The sequence below is a fragment of the Cryptomeria japonica genome, chromosome 3, assembly GCF_030272615.1.
Source record: "Cryptomeria japonica chromosome 3, Sugi_1.0, whole genome shotgun sequence".
In the NCBI taxonomy this organism is placed as follows: Eukaryota; Viridiplantae; Streptophyta; class Pinopsida; order Cupressales; family Cupressaceae; genus Cryptomeria; species Cryptomeria japonica.
In genome coordinates this window covers 726,616,620-726,633,195 of record NC_081407.1, presented here as the reverse complement: position 1 = coordinate 726,633,195, position 16,576 = coordinate 726,616,620, and positions in this window count along the sequence as shown.

Here is a 16,576-nt window from a genome sequence, read left to right as displayed (position 1 = left end):
ATGTAGACATAACCATACCATACCAAATTACATAAATAAGTCACCTATAAATACAGATCATCAACCTTGATAACATGGTCAACTAAACCCTAAACCCATAAACCTATAATTACAAAAATTACATAAAACGATATTGTCGGAATAAATTTATGATTTACATTACATAGTATGGACCTAATTCAAATTCCCAAAAAAATTATATCCGCTGAAAATCACGTTAAGACCAATCTCCAACACGTTTCACCAACCGGTAGAAACCCTCAGTGATATAACACAAAATAATCAACCGAATCCAAATAGGACCAACAAATCATCACGCCAGCCAATGCGAAGCCACCAAACAATTATGACATGATAAAGAAGCACCTTTAGCATGTTAGAAACCAATACAATAAGCCTAACCAGAATCACTTAACCAAATCATCAAATATCACCAACCAGTAAAGCTAACTAGTACCAAGAATATCAACTAGTAATATAGAACATAAGAAATAGATTTCAGAGCACCAAATCATGAACCAATTGAACATGACAAGCATGTAACCATCCTGAATAACTGTCCAAAACCGAATCCAAGGATCTAATTATACCAGATCAAAATCAGCCAAAATTAAGTCCAACCGGGACAAGGAACCAACTGGGATAGCAGTAACCAACCGGGAAAGAACAATAACCAACTAGGATACAGTGTTGATATCAATGACAACATATAGTCACTATTCCCAACAATCTCCCCCTTTGGCATTGATGCAAACACTTAATGTGAAAAACATCCAAGTGACAAGGAATGCCAACAATCTTCCCAAAGAATAAAAAATAAACAAAATATCTCTCCCCATAAGATTATCAATTTTTCACATGAATACTATCTCGCCCTTTGACATCAATGACAAAGGGTTGATTCCAAAGAAAAATATTGAAAAAGATAGCTGACTACTCCCTTGCACAACAACAACTTCCCATCAACCCAAATCAAATATATGTTTGATAAGCTCACCAGATTGATGCATCTCTGCATCTCTAAGTCTTTGCTAGAGGGGTGTGCTAATATGATGAAACAGTAAGGATCTTCTCAACTATTGAGATGGGGTGATGCAGAGATTCTTGGAGTTTCTCTTAATCACCTAGTTGTCTTTCTTGTTATCTCCAACCTTCTAACTCCTTGAGCCCATCCAATGGTACTTGGTAAGAATTCTTATAGCTAGACCTCCAAGGCCTAATCCATTTTGGCTTTCCTCCAAGGGTATATCCACAATTTTTTTACAACAACGCTTTCCTATTGAGGATTCCACCTCAATCCCTATCACACCTTCCCAATGCTCCAACAACCTCTGCAAAGGATCTTTAATCACAAACTTGTTCCATGAGTGTAAATGAAGTTGACATAGTGTCTTTGGTGTCTTCTAAGGGTTTGATCACCTTTAAACCCATTGCCAAGCCTTCTCAAGCTCACTTTGTCTATACCAGGCTCTAAACAGACCTAATTCAATTAGGCCTCTTTTAATTGTTTTAAGGGCTTAAGTTCACATCTACCCACACAAGGCCCCAAAAAAATTACCTTTATGAGTACCCTTTTCCTAGTTACATATAATATTACTAAATGACATCTCAGTTCTTTGTACACATGGGAACTCAAAAACTATCTTATTTTTAAGGGTTTTAGGGATACCCGGGTGACTTGCAAACTTGGCCTTAGAAAGCTTCACCAGTGAAAACCTCTACACAAAATAATCATGTATTCTTAAAGGTAATTCAATGGGGTCTCCAAACATGTATCAACTTTTTCTCTACCAATCCATGTGTGCTCTGAAAAACGCACATCTTTTGTTGTCCTGGTCTCACAAACTCCTAGTTGTGAGCCTAGGGTATCATTGTAAAACCACCAAAAAGGTCTGAAAAGTGAAAAAACCTACACTAAACATATTTATAGACCCTAACCTATCATTCCAATTGATATCAACCGGTTCCATCAGTGGGTGCTTAGAATAGAGCCATTTATTGCTTAAACTATAGCCTACAAGGGTTTTGTACCTAGTTCACAGAGAATGGTTTGAATATTTGGAACTAGACATAATAAAACCCTGAAATATACCTTGATGAAAAGTAGATTCACTAGTACTTCATTCCCTACAGGTAGGTTCCTCTGACAAGTCTATACTGGACTGTACAACACAACAAAAAACAAGAAAAATAGTGAAAGCGATGTAAAAACAAGTTTTTTCCTTACAAACAAAACTTGCTCTGCATTCCAAACTCTTCCAACTTGTACAATGATGTTGTATTTGGCTTTTAACATCATGATTCAATTGGTTAGAACCAACTTCTTCACTGCCAACAACATAAAGTGCAACTTTTTGCAATGTTGCAAATGTTGCATAGCATTTTACATCTTTTTTATCCTTAGGATGCAACCTTGCACTCAAGTGTACTCCAAGGCTCAAAAGGCCCTCTATGCATTCTAGGAGACTTAAAATAGTGCATTACACCCTTATTACATGATGACTCTATTTTTAGAGTAGTGCACCTATGAACAACATCAACATTACATCTTTCTAGGTTATCAACATCTTGAACACAACAAAAGCTTGGACAACTCAACCATGACTTCATTAATTCCCAAATGGTTGGTCCACTTATTACAACATGAAAGACAACATAAAAGAATTAATAATAAACCAAAATTTTCATGGAGTGATAGGTGCTCTACACCATACTCCACTAGGACAAAGAACTCAAGTCGCTTGAGTTAAGCGGTCTACAATTTCCATACCATGATGAAGTATATGTGATTTCGACATCCAGATTGAATTTGATTCAGGTAAACCTGCCCACTTTACAAGATAATGCTTGTATACTCCTTTTCTTGTCTTCTTTATTACCTTGGTGTCTAAGACACTTTCCAACTTGATTGGTTGGCTTGGCAGCAAATCTCTCACCTAATTTTCAGTACCCTGTGATGAAGTGTCCAACTGATGTGTTTGTGATTCTCCCTTGTATGGATAGAGATCACATACATTGAAGATAGGAGAAATAACCAAGGTGGGAGGGAGTTCAACTTCATATGCATTTTGACCATATTTATGCACCACCTGAAGAGGCCCAATATTCTTCATCAATAGCTTCGTAGGATACCCTTTTGGAAGTCTCTCTTTTCTTAGGTATGCTAGGACCAAATCTCTAGTCTTAAATTGCACATTCCTTCTTTTTTTATCTGCATTCATCTTATACTACTTAGACTTTTGTTGTAAGGTTTGTCTTACCTTATCATGCAGTTCTTTGATTCCTTCTGCAAAATTATCACCTTGTGCACTCTTAAGTGTCATAGAACTGAGATTCCTGAATTCTAACTATCTCTTTGAAGAAGATTCCTACAATGTAGGTGGCAATATTGGTGCTTTTTCAAGATATAAAATGTGTCATCTTGTTGAACCTAACAACCACTACATACACACTATCAAATCCCCTTGGACTTCTTCATAAGCCTAACACAAAATCCATGCTTAAACATTGCCAAGCCCTTTGAGGTATGACCAAAGGTTGGTATAGACCTGCATTACATGATGAACTTTTTTCTCTTTGGAAAATTGCATGTTGTTCTACAAACCTTCTCAATTCTAATTGCAACTTGGGCCAATGGTAAGACCTACTAACCTACTCCATAGTTTTATCTATGCCAAAATGACCTCCTATACCTTCTTGATGCTTTTCTTGAATTATTTTTTGTCTCATAGAACATTGGGGAATGCAAAGAAGGTGTCCTTTACATAGAAAACCCTCTTGTATCATATACTCTAAATAAGAAACATGTGAGGTGTTAGAAAAATCTGAGAAAACAACATATATCTTAGCAAAGTCTTTATCATCCTTGTAGAGGTCTTTTAACTCATTCAATCCCACACTTTGCAATTGTATCTCCTGCATAGTCATGACTCTCCTACTTAATGCATCAACTACCTTGTTTGTAGTGCCCTTTTTATGCTTGATAGTGAAGGTGTAGGATAGTAAGTATTCAACCCACTTTTGGTGTCTTTGATTCAATTTCTCTTGCCCATTAAGGAAACTAAGGGCATGGTCGTCGGTATAAACTACAAACTCTTTGGGTAGCAGGTAATAACACCACTTATTCAATTCTTGCACTATGGCATACAACTCAAAATCATATGTGGAGTATCTTTGCTTGGCTTCATTCAATTTCTCTAAAAAGAATGCTATAGGATGATCTTCTTGACTCAAAACGGCCCCTATTGCCCTTTGGCTAGCATCACACTCTATTATAAACAACTAACTAAAATTAGGCAATCTAAGGGTTGGCAACTCTTCTATCTTAGCTTTCAACAATTCAAATCCCTTATTGGCTTCCTTTGTCCACTTAAATTGACATTTAATCCCTCCTTTAATGGTGTTAAGGATAGGATCACAAACATGGCTAAAGTTTCTTACAAACTTCCTATAGAAAGATGGCATTCCATGAAAAATTCTAATATCACTTATGATCCTAGGTGTAGGCCAATAAAGTATTGCCTCTACTTTACTTGGATCCATATTTAAACAACCTTGTGAAATGACAAAACCAAGGTAAACTAATTCTATTTTCAAGAACTCACATTTTTCAAGGATGATTTTGAATTGAGCCTCCTTCAACTTCTTCAAGACCATCTCCACATACTTAAGGTGTTCATCTCTGTACCTGCTGAAGACCAAAATATCATCAAGATACACAATAACAAACTTGCTAGTAAAATCAACTAAGACTTCATTCATGAGCCTTTGAAAGGTACTAGGTGCATTGGTGAGGCCAAAAGGCATCACCAACCACTCATATAGGCCTAAATTGGTTCTATATGTTGTCCTCCATTCATCACCAGGTCTGATTCTTATCTGATGATAACTAGTTTTCAATTCCATCTTTGAGAAGTAGCATCTTCCATTTAGATTGTCCAATAGGTCCTCTATCCTTGGCATGGTAAACTAGTATCTTATGGTGATATTATTAATTGCTCTTTAGTTAGTGCAAAACCTCTATTTTCCTCCTTTTTTAGGCACTATATTAGAATCAATGATAGACCCAAAGACACTAAGAAGGGGGCTGAATCAGTGTCTAACCAGTTAGCAGATTATTTCAACTTATTTAGAACTTTGTATCCCAAAATAGTGTATCGGTAAATAAGAAGTAATGCAGTAAATAAGAATAATAGAGACAACATAGAGAACACACCATAACACAAGATATTTAATGAGGAAACCCAGTGTGCGAAAAACCTTGGTGGGATTTGTGACCCACAATATTCACTCACTAGCCAATGAATAAATATTACTTACAATGAGGGGCCTGCACATGCAAGAAGGCTAGGAGCCTATAGCTCACTGCTCAATTACAAAATAGAAGTCTCACTGACTTACAAATGGATTATCAAAATCCAATACAATGTACAGCTTCAGATCAACATCAACTATGTCAGGTTTAGTATCGGTTTAAGCTCAGTCTATTACCAAAACCTTCACTGTCAACTATATCACCTTATAAAAAAATATCATCTATGTCATATTTGCTTATCTCTTGCAATATAAATGACCTATAAGATCTCACACATATATGAGTCTTCTACAATATTCCTTGTCGGCTTTGACAAAATATAATTACAATATAAAATAATAAACAAAGTTCATTCCATGTTAGCTTGACTGTCGGTATGCATTATTGCCACTACCGGTGAAGTGCTTGTCGGTGTATGTAGAAGTCTATTGCTGCTGCCAGTAACTGTCAGTGGGTAGGCGGATGATTTCCAGTTGGTTTCCAGTTGGTTGCCATCAATGACAACATCAACTATTCTCATAAGAGTGTAGAGTGCCAACAATGTCCCCCTTTGGCATTGATGGTAACACTAATGAGAAAAATCGAAAAAATATTCCAAAAATTGAAGTCCAAAAAGTTTCCAAAAAGATGTGCTCCCCCTAAGAAAATGATATCCTCTAATTAAGCATTTTTCTCTCCACTACTTCCCCTTTGACATCAATGACAAAGGTTGTCAAAAATTGTCAAATGAGTGCAAAATTTTTACCTCAAAGTCTGTAACCGATTGGTTACAATCTGAAAGATATCTACTAAAATGAAATTTAGACTCTAGATAAACTTTTTATTGTCATTCAAGGTTGCCTCAGTCTAATGGATCGTGCCAATGAGATGATGCATGTGATCTTTCGGTGATCATTCTCCCTAAAGTAATGCCTTAGTTATTTCAATTCTCTGAGAAATAAGATTTTCCAACTTAGGAGCAAGTTTATCCTTAAGCTCTCTAGAATTAGACCTTATCCTTGTCTTTTATTTCTCAAGTCTCTCTAATTTTTCCTCAAAACCTTCCATCTCTTGCTCAAAAATTGATATGTGACCAGATGAACCTATTAAGTTATCAGCTATGTCATCAATTTATTTTTGTATTTTGTTGATCTCCTTGTCTATGTCCATTATCAAAAGGTGAGGTTTGCATGTTTCCCTATATATCTCTTTGTACTCCAAAATAGTAGAGTTCAGTGTTGGTAATAATGTATTTAGATGTTTTGTGCACTTCTTTATGGTGTCATCAAATCATTTGTTCTTCTCTTTTTCAACTCTCTTCTTTATTGTATCCTCATTCATTTTATCAACCATTATTATATTGTCAGCAATGAAGTTGGAGAATGTGTCCAATTTACTTAAAGAATCCTTAATATGATCTATGCTACATTTTGGTGTAATCAATTTAAGAATTGGTACAGTGTTATCAATTTTTTTATAGGCCAAAGCATTGCAATCCGTTATTTTTTTTATTGAATCAAAAAGTACCTTTGTAACTGTAGCGTTGTAAATTGTATGCACTTGCTAGGGTGGTACAATTTCACACCTAGTTTAGCACCCGCCTTGGCGCATTTTGCATTTTGCATTGCATTTCCCCTTTAGCACTTAATTAATTAATTTAATTAAGTCTAAGGTTCTATTTCATCATCATCTACATCATGAAGCTGGGCCCTTTCATTAAAGTGTGCCCCTTTCATTTTATTCTTCCAATATATCATTTAATCAAAAACCCTAATTGGGTCCTAGTTTGAACTTGGGGGCTTGATTTTGGGGGTCAAAATATCTCGAAATCACCTGTAACTTCGGGATTCTCTCTAAAATCATCATATCTAACGGCCCTGAAAATTTGGCGAAAAGTTGTTGGGACCATGGCGTTCGGAGTGCACACGGTCCCGGACATTTTTCCTGAAATTTTAGGAGCGTGATCCAATCATAAAATAAAGCTTAACCCCAAGAAATTGGCAGGAGATTCAATCTCTAGGTCGGCCAAAAGTTGAAATTAAGACCTAGGGTTTCATATATAAGAGCTCTCTTTCTTCATTTAAAAGGATCCATATTTTTGGTTTCAAGGGCCTTCTATGCAGCGAAAGAGCAGATCTTTGAAGACTTCAACAACATTCAACATCCATCCATCAAGCATTCATCAATTTTATTCATCCATTTAGGGCTTTGAAGACATTGAAGAGCAATAAGGGATTACCAACTGAAGATTGGCTTGTACCCCTCCCTTGGGGTTGGGTATGATTTCATGTTGTTTTCATGTCTTTGCATAAGCCTCATTATATCATTTGTATTCATGTTTTAGATCACTTCGCATCTTGATTTCGAGCATTTACATTATCATTTACAATATCATTTACAAGCAATTAGGGTTTACTTTCTAGGTTGCTCTAGTTTGCTTACTTTCATTTTAGGATCTTGCACACACACAAGGTCTGCACACACAACTTTTACTATACAACTTGGCTATTCATGGAGGTGGAAATCACCAAAGCGGGGGTTTGACTAAGGCAAAACCCTATATAGCCGCCCACCATAACTTTTCAGATATAAGTGCAGGTTTCAGGATTCGGACGACGCCGCAAGTTGCAGATCTGATGGAAGCAGACGGAGACTGAACTGCACACCAAATTGCAAAGCAGAAACCTAGGACAGGGGCGTGGGGCGCCCTGGTCCTGACAAGACAGGGGCATTGGGTGCCCTGGTCCTTCTCTCAGACAACAAGTTTCAGCATTTCCGATAGCTTTTCAGGTTGTAAAACAGCAGTTTCAGGAGTAGAATCAGGACAGTGGCGCCTGCGCCCCCGTCCCAAACATTTTCACTCAGATTTTAACTCCGGGTACGCATCTGCATTCTTGTCTTATCCTTGTGTTTGCAACTTTCCATTGTTTAACATCAATTCTGCAATTTTGTTATTAGTTCATACTTGCACTCTAGGGCTAGTAGTTGAACTTGCATCATTTTATATATCATTTGCAACAAAGGAATAGAAATCCTAATAGGTAGCCCGTGGCTCTCTCTTCCACAAAAAGAAGTAGCCAATTGTGTGATACCTCTAGGCTCTTTCGTATTCCACAAGTGTGTGATTGAAAGTGAGATTAGGGCATGTTTGCTTAGTGTCACTTTTTCCCCCACACATTTTGGTGAACCCGACGTGAACTCCAATCTTCTCTAATTCTGATTTATGTTTTCAAATTTGAGTATTTATGCTATTTCAAATTCAAATTTGTATTTACAAGTTTTAATTTCTTGCAAGATTCAAAAATTTAGAGGAAATTTTTGCTAAAACCCTAATTTTGTTGAACTTGTGGATAGCTTAATTGGGATCAATAATTTCAAATCTGATTTAGGAACTCATTTGAATCATAAATTTCATTTTCTAAATCTACATTCTAAGTGCTTGCAGTGAAAATTTCCTTCTATTTTGCATCATTTGAAAGAGGAAAATTGTTGTCATGATGCATTCATTTCATAGATGTGATAATGGGTTAGCTTCCCTTGTTTCAATTTTTCCTTCTCCTAAAGAACCTCCCCCCATCTATAACAACATTTTAGTGCCTAAAAGAGTTTCTACCAATCCCTTTGAGACTCTCCCATGCTCTAAGGATGAAGACTTTAAGAGTGATCTTGACAATTCTCCTAAAATGTGCCCTTCCTATTTAGTTATCCTAGAGGAAGAGAATGATATCATAAACACCTTTCTTAATGTTACTTCATCTTCCCTACATTATGCCTCTCTAAGTGAAAATGCATTGATGGAGATTGACTTATTTTCTCCTGAAGTTGGTCCTTCCAATGGGGGCATGTTAGTGCAACAAGAGGTTATGAACACTTCTTTCAAAGATCTCCTTCCTAAGCATGAATCTTTGGAGAAATATGTTCATGTTCCTCCTAAAAAACACTCCCTTCATGAGGATTCTTTTGTGCAAGAAGATGACATTATCCCTACATTTCCTAGTGATGAGATTTCCTTTTCCAACAAAATTCCCACTAGAGATGATGAATTAATGATAAATGCTTACCCTTCTCCTAAAGTTTGTCTTACCCATAAGCATCCCTTAGAGAAAGAAGACGAAATAATAAGCAATTTCCTTAACTCTCTCTCCCCTAAAGATCATATTGAACATATTTTGAGGAAAGAGGATGAGTTTAACACATCTATTGATGCTCTCCCTCCTAAGGATGAGGAATTAATAAACAATGTTATCTCCTCTCCCGAAATTGACAATACTTCAAACATTCCTTTCAACAAACTCACTATTTGGGATGAACCATTAGAAGAAGGTGTAGATTATTCTCTACCTCATGAGAGAACCCTAGCCAAAGGGGATGAAATCAAGATTGAAAACTCCCTTGATAGTTTCTCACCTTCCTTAAATCTCAATTATTCTCCCTCTAAAAATAAAGCATCTCCCTCTCCTCAACTTGGTTCTACTCATAAGGATACCTTAGTTCAAAGCTAGATGGTTAACATCTCTTTCAAAGATCTCCCTCTCAAAAGTGAGACTTTAGAGAGTAATGTTGATTCTTCTCCTAGAGAGTTTATTCCCTGTGTAGATCCTTTGATGATAGAGGATGATATGACCTTTCCTAGTATTACTTTGCCTACTAGAACATCAATGCCTACCCCTTGTCTCTCTCCTAAAATTGATTTAATCCGTGATGAGATTTTAGTGCAAGAGAAGACTATCAATAATTCTTCCAACACTTTTGTTCATTCCTCCAAACCATCCTCAATCAATTTGATACATGTGAATGAAACACCTAACAAACCTCTCTTCACTGTCCAAGGCGCTTGTCCTTCTCAAAATTCTCAACCTTTAAATAAGCCTATCTTAGTGGTTCAAGGTGGTTATGATTCTTTTTGCACTCCTAACAAACCTATTATTGCTGTGCAAGGAGGTTATTCTACTAAGAGCCCTTATGAGTATGCTAAGCAACTGACTAGAGAGAGTTATAATGCGGTTGCTCATACCTATAATACTAGAAATAATAGGCAGCCTAATCCTCCTCCTGTTACTCCAGTTTCTCTTCCTAATCCTCAACCAATTCTTTCGCAAGCTCCACGTATTTCACAAGTTCTTGGTAAGGAATATGACCTCATAGAACAACTTAAAGCTACCCCTGCTAAGATATCCCTTTGGGATTTGATCCAAACTTCTTCCGCTCATCATGGAATGTTACAAGATGCCTTGAAAGATTTGAATATTCCTCCACCTCATACATCTAGTAATATAGTGTCTTTGGTTAACTCTGTGATGAATCCTAAAGCTCAAATTGTGTTTACTCAAGATGAGTTGCCTACTAGTGAAATTCAACATCAATATGATCCCTTGATGATTGTGGTTATCATAAATGACACTGCTATAAGACGAACACTGGTAGATAATGGTTCTGGCCTTAAAGTGTGTAGCATTAATCTATTGCATAAGATGAATGTGGATACATCCCTTATTGAGCCTGACTCTCGTCCCATCCGAGGCTTTGATAATGTGGCTAAGTCTTCATTAGGTATTATCACCTTACCCATCACAGTGGGACCTGTTACTTTGCCTACTCCTATCCATGTTATGTCGAGAAATCTAACATACAACTTGTTATTAGGGAGACCTTGGATTCACAGTATGCAAGCTGTCCCCTCTACATTGCATAGACAAGTTAAATTCATTTATAACAATAAGACATATACCTTGATAGGTGATACTAATTTTCAAGCTTGTTTGCAAACATCTACTTCCAAAGGGAGTTCTTCTAAACCTTCCTCTTCTAGTGATGACTCGTTAAACAAGATACCTATGGATGAATCATCACCCTCTGATAATCAAAATTCTTTGGATGAGTTTGAAGTTCCTAAAGAAGATTCTTCTCAACTTGAATCTACACATGAAAAGGCTTTTGATCCTGAGAAGGTTCTCGCAGAAGACGATTGGGGATCTCTTGATTTTAATCCCACCTTTGTAGGTGAGTATAGGGTTCCTCCTAGAGAGCTTAAAGTTAAAAAGAAGGAAGAAACTAGAGATCCATCAGTCTTACCTGAACCTATGAGCAATAATTTTATGGCCGCTTCTCAAAATTCTTCTCCTCACACCTCTAATTCTGAAGAATTTGATTCTTTGTCTTATGAAAAACCACCTTTTCTTTCTGAAATGGCTAATAATTATGGTCGTGGTTTGCATATTTTGGCTAAGAGTGGCTATAGTGGAAATGGTTTTGGCGCAAATGAACAAGGAATTAAAGTTCCTTTAGAACATAACATGCATGAATATTCATTTGGACTTGGATATAATCTTTCTAAGCCCACCAAAGCATCTAAAAGACCATCTCTCAATGTGAATGCTATACTTAGTAGTGATGATGATCTCACTTCAACTAAATCATCTTCTACTTCTATCAACTCTCATTCCCCTCATAAGGAAATCTTGGCGATGAACAAATCTCTTTATGACTCCCCTCAAATTTCTAAATCCACTTATGAATCTTTATCTCCTATTCATCATAAAGTCCTTTCCTCCAGGGATAAGGCTCAAATAAATTACACTCATCCCTCTTCTAAGATTTCTTGTGACTTTTCTTCTTCGATTTTTATCATTTTATACATGTTTTTGATCTCACTTATAGTTGAGAATTTAGCATGTCATATTCAAATACCTCATCCAATCTATCATGTCTTTAAATAACATTAATGGCTATTATGTTGCTCATCATTATGTGACATTGGTAGCTCATTGTCATTCATGATGGTACAATTTCAAGTGCAATCATATTTTTTTTGGAAGCAACATAATAGCCTAATTTTCTATGTTATCTCTTGTTCCTATGGGGACAAGAGTGATTTCATACATCTCTTCTTTTTATGGTTAAAATTTCTCTGTTCTTTAGAATCCTCTTTTCCTAGATATGGGAGGAGATGTGTATTCTCTTTCTTATCCTACCCACTTCTTGTGAGGAGCATTTTACATGCACTAATGTCTTGCTCGCATGAACTCATGTGAGTATGTAGTACATTTTGCTTATGTATAAATCTCTCCCTAGAAGATTGTGTAAGTCCTTCTCATTGTCCTTATCCTTGGGAGGCAATGATCTTTCCTTATTTCTATCTAAGGATCCATTTTTCCCTATTTCGTGGATGGTGTGAACTCTATTATTTGATGTTATTCCTTGTATGCATTTGTTGTTGTTTGTTCAAGGATTCTCTCTTACAAGAGGTGTAAGTCCTTGACAACAACCTCTTTTGCACTTGGTAAAATACATCCATAATGAATTCACTCTCCCAATGGGGTTAAAAAGAGCGTCATCCTTCATTAAGAATCACTTTCACCTTGCAAAAGAAGGAAGTATTGCATTCTTATTCTTTTCTTTGTCTTATTCTAGAAGATGTTATATTTGTCTAAGACAATTCCTCGGGGATAGGTGTCTTTTGAACAAAGATCTCTTCTCCTCTAAGGATCTCCTTTACACATACTACAAGATATCCCTTTTTCAACTATCTTATCTTTTCTTCACTTTGCATTTTGTTTCCATTTACATCCTTCATCTTGTGTTAGAGAACTCTCAAATCCTCACACTCTTTGTTGTGTTGGAATTGAGATTTAGTCCTCTTTCTTATCAAATGATTCTCCATTAATTTTTGATCTCATATCAAATCTTCTTGTGAGCATTTGTCATCAATATTCTTTAACAATTCGAAGTGGTAAACATGATACCCTATTTCAACTCACTAAAATTAGCAAGCTGAAACAGGGGGGCATATAGCTACCCTCAAATTTTTATCACCTTCCTTAGTAAGCATTAGGTGATTTTGTGATCTAACGTGTGTTTTGTAGGGTGCGGTTCCTAACTGTGTACTGCAGATACTGCTGGGGGCTTCGTTCGACAGACTTATGGATATATCCTTTTTCAAATAATGTTTACTTTTCTGTACTTTAGCTTGCATATGCACGTAGTGTTCATATGACCGCTAAAGTGGGGGCTAAATGTAGCATCGTAAATTGTACGCACTTGCTAGGGTGGTACAATTTCACACCTAGTTTAGCACCCGCCTTGGTGCATTTTGCATTTTGCATTGCATTTCCCCTTTAGCACTTAATTAATTAATTTAATTAAGTCTAAGGTTCTATTTCATCATCATCTACATCATGAAGTTGGGCCCTTTCATTAAAGTGTGCCCCTTTCATTTTATTCTTCCAATATATCATTTAATCAAAAACCCTAATTAGGTCCTATTTTAAACTTGGGGGCTTGATTTCGGGGGTCAAAACATCTTGAAATCACCTGTAACTTCGGGATTCTCTCTAAAATCATCATATCCGACGGCCCTGAAAATTTGGCGAAAAGTTGTTGGGACCATGGCGCCCGGAGTGCACACGGTCCCGGACATTTTTCCCAAAATTTTAGGAGCGTGATCCAATCATAAAATAAAGCTTAACCCCAAGAAATTGGCGGGAGATTCAATCTCTAGGTTGGCCAAAAGTTGAAATTAAGACCTAGGGTTTCATATATAAGAGCTCTCTTTCTTCATTTGAAAGGATCCAGATTTTTGGTTTCAAGGGCCTTCTATGCAGCGAAAGAGAAGATCTTTGAAGACTTCAACAAAATTCAACATCCATCCATCAAGCATTCATCAATTTCATTCATCCATTTAGGGCTTTGAAGACATTGAAGAGCAATAAGGGATTACCAACTGAAGATTGGCTTGTACCCCTCCCTTGGGGTTGGGTATGATTTCATGTTGTTTTCATGTCTTTGCATAAGCCTCATTATATCATTTGTATTCATGCTTTAGATCACTTCGCATCTTGATTTGGAGCATTTACATTATCATTTACAAGCAATTAGGGTTTACTTTCTAGGTTGCTCTAGTTTGCTTACTTTCATTTTAGGATCTTGCACACACACAAGGTCTGCACACACAACTTTTACTATACAACTTGGCTATTCGTGGAGGTGGAAATCACCAAAGCCGAGGTTTGACTAAGGAAAAACCCTATATAGCCGCCCACCATACCTTTTCAGATATAAGTGCAGGTTTTAGGATTCGGACGATGCCGCAAGTTGCAGATCCGACGGAAGCAGACGGAGACTGAACTGCACACCAAATTGGAAAGAAGAAACCTAGGATAGGGGCATGGGGCGCCCTGGTCCTGACAGGATAGGGGCGCTGGGTGCCCTGGTCCCTGGGACAGGGGCGCTGGGCGCCCTGGTCCTTCTGTCAGACAACATGTTTCAGCATTTCTGACAGCTTTTCAGGTTGCAAAATAGCAGTTTCAGGAGCAGAATCAGGACAGTGGTGCCCGCGGCCCCATCCTGAACATTTTCACTCAGATTTTAACTCCGGGTATGCATCTGCATTCTTGTCTTATCCTTGTGTTTGCAGCTTTCCATTGTTTAACATCAATTCTGCAATTTTGTTATTAGTTCATACTTGCACTCTAGGGCTAGTAGTTGAACTTGCATCATTTTGTCTATCATTTGCAACAAAGGAATAGAAATCCTAATAGGTAGCCCATGGCTCTCTCTTCCACAAAAAGAAGTAGCCAATTGTGTGATACCTCTAGGCTCTTTCGTATTCCACAAGTGTGTGATTGAAAGTGAGATTAGGGCATGTTTGCTTAGTGTCACTTTTTCCCCCACACAGTAACATTTTTAGGTCTGAATTCACTTGTTGATGTGTGAGATGTATGATCAACTGTGTTAATTACCTTTGTGCTTCCATCAATTGTAACCATTTTACTTGTGTTTACTTCTGGTGGATTAGTCTGTGTTTGCATCTCCACTAGCAAGGGTTTCTCAGACTGCTTTGATGTCACACTGATTACCGGTTTCTCTGCCTCAGTATGTACCTCTTCCTTAGTGTGTACCTATGCCTCAGTATGTACCTCAATAAGTCCAACTACCGGTATCTCAGTCTCTGGTGGCCCTATGCCATCATCTATTCCTTAAGTAGGTTTCTCTATTTCTAATGGTTGCTCTGTTTGGGTTGGGATCTCAACCTCAACAGTCGCTACCGGTTTCACATCCATGTTGCCACTATCAACATTGTCTTCCTTAACCTCTACACTATCCTTATCTACAATAATATTCACTTCTTGAGTATCCACATTCATGGTGAAGAGTATCTCAAATTCAAGATTAGTGTCATCATGTGTAATACCTTCAGTGTCAATAACCGGTGGATCATCTATATGTACCAGTGCAGTATCTAAAGGTGGCGGTAAATTGTCAGTTATCTTGATGTTTGGAATACCACAAATTTTACCTTTGCCCTTGTCCTTATCCTTCTGATATACTTTAAATGTCTTCTTTGGTCGGTTCATTTCCTCTTGTTTTTCCTTCTCCATAAAAAATATATCCCAGTTATTAGCAGTTTCATCTGCAATCTCTTTTACTCTTCCTACCATTAACCTTACTTGTCGGTGTCCACTAGAAAAAACATATCAATTAGCCTCAGAAATTAACTCATCAATTTCCTCTTTTGAATTTACAAGATGTACAACTAGAAGTTTTTCAACTTTCAGTTTCTTATCTAACTTGATCATTGCAATCCATTTTGCTTCCAATATCCTATACAAATCATTGGGTAAGTCATCCACAACTTCAATTAAAACATTTTTATATATGTCCAACTATAAAATTATACTGTTTTCAATGCTTTCCCTATCAGAATCATTAAATGTGTTATATAGCTGGTGTACATTGGCCAAATTTCCATCATCAATTATCTCATTCAATAAGTCATTCAAAGAAGGGGTAACAGGTTGTTGTTTCTTCTTTGTTGTCAGTTTCTTTGATGGTCCCCTTACTACCTGTTGTTTCTTCATCAAAGTCGTTGTTCTCTTAGGTGAAGGAGAGGGTACCAGTGAAGGTTTTCTCTTCCTCCTTTCAACTCTTTTAAACTCTGTTGCCTTGTCGCTATCGGTTCCAGAAGATGTACCAACCGGTGTAATGTGTGCCTCTGGTTGCAGTCCTTCAAGTTCACTAGCAGATATGCCACTAATGTTCATTATATTTTCCTTTATTTCCTTCACTTTCTTAGAAGCATCTCTAATAAATTTTTCTCTTTTCTTCCTTTGCTTCAATGTTTTTACATCACTTTCAATAGTCTCAGCACTACCAAAAACTTTTTTGATGGTTCTATCAGTGCATCTAGTAAAGCTTTAGCATATGTCTCAATAATGTTAAGATCTACCTCATATCCCATTTCAGTCACCCATACAGTCCAAGGGAGTACAACTTCCATCCATGTCT